Source organism: Chrysochloris asiatica, unplaced genomic scaffold (assembly GCF_000296735.1).
Source record: "Chrysochloris asiatica unplaced genomic scaffold, ChrAsi1.0 scaffold00014, whole genome shotgun sequence".
In the NCBI taxonomy this organism is placed as follows: Eukaryota; Metazoa; Chordata; class Mammalia; order Afrosoricida; family Chrysochloridae; genus Chrysochloris; species Chrysochloris asiatica.
Window position 1 is genome coordinate 9,657,522 of NW_006408532.1, and position 4,257 is coordinate 9,661,778.

At 41.0% G+C, this 4,257-nt stretch overlaps 1 protein-coding gene and 1 pseudogene across 1 annotated transcript in view; one reads left to right on the plus strand and one right to left on the minus strand.

The window, feature by feature from the left end:
• The window catches only part of HMCN2 (hemicentin 2), a 190,529-nt gene that overhangs the window by 10,996 nt on the left and 175,276 nt on the right, over window positions 1-4,257 (plus strand). The window lies entirely within an intron of this gene.
• Window positions 553-1,263, minus strand: LOC102836387 (annotated as a pseudogene).

Here is a 4,257-nt window from a genome sequence, read left to right on the forward strand (position 1 = left end):
TCCATGCCCTCATCTCTGCCTCCATCTCTGGTGCCACTGCTTCTCTGGATAAGGTCCTGCATTCTGCTTGTGCTCTTCTCCCTTGATGGGTCCTAGGGTCCTCTGTTTCTGGTCTGTGAGATTTAACTACTCCCTCCATTTTTGTTACAAAACTTCTACCTTTACAATTGTGATAGTCACAATTAGTCATGATAACAATTACTTACTAGTGAATCATAAGAATCTTATCCCCATCTCTTTTTACCAGACCCATCTAGACAAGAGGAAACTTTCAGTGGGGACTCTATGTCCCCCTCGCCCACTCTTAAACTAAATTCCCTCTTGAAACCTTGTAAGCCAGTCACTTCGTGCCTTTATCACCCCTTCATTTTAGGTAGCCAATGTCTAAGTTGCCTGTCCCTATCTACCCACCAGGGCACTTAAAAAAAAAACATTTTTTTAACACTTATAATATTCTCTCAAAAGTTTATTACAAACTAGTTTCACAGGCCACAAGGAAACACAAGGACTATGTACACCCTTACAGGAAACAGGCAGGAGCTGAGGATGAGTCTAGGGCCTTGGTGGGTGCATTCCTGGGGGAGGGGCCTTCACATCCCTGGGAGAGGTGGCCACATCCCTGGAGGGGGCATACCCATTGGAGTCCCTCGTCCAGGTGGTATTCCCATTGGGGAACTCATGGGAGGCCTCATACCAGGAGGTGGACCCATCATGCCTGGAAGGGGTGCCCCCTGCCCATAGGTGGTGGAGGGGCTGCATGGCCAGGTGGGTACTGGGTCGGGGCCCCTGCTAATGCTGGCTGTGGCAGCAGCTGCAACAGTGCCTCTTCCTTGTGGGGTCATCACCTGTTGGGAAAGCCCACCAACTCCTCGGACTGGCCCAGCAAGTCCTGCAGAAGTCTGGGGCATTGGAACACCAGCTGGAATGCCTCTGCCCATGGCCCTACTAATCCCTGCCTCCAGCTGCTCCAGCAAGTGGGACTTGGGCAATGCCAGTGTCTTTGGGAGGAGGCCTGTCTACAGTCATCGAGATCAGGTTCTCTCCTCACAGCAGCACCAGACCGAGGACTCGCTTCTCTTCCCTTTCTGCTTGTTTTGAATTCTTTGGTTTAATCTTCCTGAATTCATCACAGGCACAAAGGATCAAGTTCATGTGCTTGTCAAAAGCCTTAAAGGTGCCGATGAAGATCCGGCCATCTTGCAGGATGCACCTCATCCTGTTGTCAATGTGCTCTAGCATCTTGTTGCTCTTGCCGACAGTCATGGTGGTGGTTCTGATGGCTCATATGATAGCTGGATTCGCCTCTGCAGAGGCCTAGACACCACTCCCACCAGGGCACTTTTGTGTGTTGTTGTTGTTAAGTGCTGTTGAGTCGGTTCTAACTCATAGTGACTCGGAAGAGGGCTTCCAAGGAGCAGCTGGAGAGTTTTAACTGTTGACTTTATGGTTAGCTGTCCAGTGCATATCCTACAGACCCACACCAGGAGTCCAAAAGGGAATTTATAGCTTTGAATTGAACTCACCTTTATGTATATTCACATATTTATGGTGGTGGTAGTGGTGATGATGTGCCACGGAGTTGATTCCGACTCATAGCGACCCTGTATAGGGTTTCCGAGGCTGTAAATCTTTATGGGAGCAGAAAGCCTCATCTTTCTTCCACTCACTTCTATATGTAGCTAAGGAGTCCTGGTGTGGTGCTGCGGGTTAATGCGATGGACTGCAAGATTGGTTTGAACTGCAAGGTCAGTGGTTCAAGCTCACCAGCTGCTCCTTGGAAACCCTATACAGGGTTGCTGTAAGTTGGAACAGACTCAACAGCACTTAACAACAACAACATATGCAGATAAGCATGAATTCCTACTGATGTCTCAAACACTAATCACTTACTATGTGGATCATTCTAGCCTCCTCCCCTTTCTCATCTATAACCTCCCACTCCAACAATGACAAACCTGACTCGCATCCTCCTCCTCCCACCATCATTTACATATTGTTCACTTCTTGTACACATTTACAGTGGTTCGAGAACTAGTAACCCATACTCTCCATGTAACAATTTTATTAACTAGAGTACAATTCTTTGCCTTACTCTTACAGACTCTGCTCATTTTCAAAGTTATAGTATTTTTCTGCAAATAGCATGCTCACACATATAACACAAAGAAATGATGAAATTAAATGTTTATTTTCTTTATTCTCAAAATATTCTTAAGCATTTATTATTTCAGGTGAAAATATAGAAAAATAGTAAACTCCCTCCCCACATCCCCCAATTTCCTGGTGTGTGATTTTGCCTAGAATTGTGTTAAATCTTGATTTTTGGGGAAGAATCATTATAAAAAAAATGAATTGCTCCCGTCCAGGAACATGGCGTGCCTCCTTCTGTGTTTATGTATTTGTTTCCTTTAATCAAGATTTATGGTTTTATTTCTATAGTTTCCACCCATTTCTATTTAACATCATTTCTAAATATTTTGTTTTCTGTTGCTATTTTGACCAGGATTTTTTCCCCCATCACATTTTTTGTAAATGAGTATTGCTGATCTGTTGGAAAGCAATTCATTTTCATATATTTATTTTGTTTCCAACTTTTTAATGGAATTAAAAAAAAAACCAACTCTAATATTTTTTGGTAGACTCTTTTTGACTGTTCTAGGTTGATAACTCAGCCTCTCCACATTTTCAGATTGTCTTCTCTTTTCCAATCAGTTATTTTGCTTATTTTAAGTGTCTTATTTTGGAGAGTGTGGTGGCTCTGTATGGTAAGTTATGGACTGTGAACCACAAGGTTGACTGTTGGAGCCCACCAGCCATCCAAGGAGAAAAGTGAGACTTTCTGTTCCCGCAAAGATGTACAGCCTTGGAAACCCTAAACAGGTCGCTGTGAGTCGGTACCGACTCGAAGGCACTTACGAGCAACAACAATATATCATTTATCAACCAACTTTCAGAACAGCATTGAATAATGGTGGGGGTAATGATCATTGTTGCCTTGCTTCTGATTTCATACCATTGCATGACCTTGGTTTTTGGTTTGAGATTTTCTTCATTAGGTGAAAGACCAATAATTCTAACTTCACTCAGCATAATGTCTTCCAGGTTCTTCCATACCATGCGGTGTTTTGCAGATTCATCATTATTTGTCATCTCTAATTTATTGGCACTGTGGTTTAATGTGCTGGACAGCAAAGTCGGTTTGAACTGTAAGGTTGGCAGTCCAAACTCACCAGCTGCTCCTTGGAAATCCTATGCAGTGTTGCTATGGGTCGGAACCTACTCGATGGCACTTAACAACAACAACAACAATTTATTAAAGACAGGAATAAAAAAAACACCCCACAAAAACCCACAGACCAGAATGGGTGCTGAATTTAGCATGTTTCTGGCTTTTGTTGAGATGTTTGTACAGCCTCTCCTGTTGACCTATTATGTGATTTCTTAATTTTTAACTATCTTCACATTCCTTTCTTAAGCTCTACTTGGTCCTGGTGTATTATTCTTTTAATATAGAGTTGGAGTCTATGGATCAGGGTTTTATTTAGGATTTTTGCATTTCAGTTGAATAAATATGATGAGTAAGGGGTGTGCTTTCTGCTCTTTGTCAAGTTTTGGCATCAAGATTTTGTTCTTCAGTTTATAACCTCTTTCCTTCAAAAACTGCAAAATTAATATATGCTTGTAAAATATTCTAATAGTACTATTCTCAAGATGCAAACACTTTGAGTAGTTCAGTGATTTCCAAGTCTTGTGTGTGTGTTTGTGTGGGAACATTACCTTGCATGTGTAGGAACTTCTAAAAGTTTGTGGGAAAATTCCATTGTTATTTTTTAAATTTGTATATTTTTTGTTGAAAGTGTTTATTCAAATATTTTGTACATTTTTTTTCAGTTCCATTTTTTTAAAATTGTGAACTGAATGATAGCTTTCTATTATCTTTTTTTTAATTTTAAAGATGTTTTTATTGAGAATTGAGTTAAAGTTTGCAAGGTAGATTATGTTTTACATTCCATAAATCATATTTTGCTACATTGCAATAATTACAATCCCCTCCATGTACCATCAATCAACAGTATTTACCTCTACCACACACACACACACACACACACACACACACACACACACACACACCTTTTTTAAGGTTTTTATTGTGGATTGAGTGAAAGTTTACAGGGCAGATCACCAGCTTTACATTCAACAAATTCTACACCTTGTTTCATTACAATGATTATAATCCCCTCCATGTACCATCAGTTA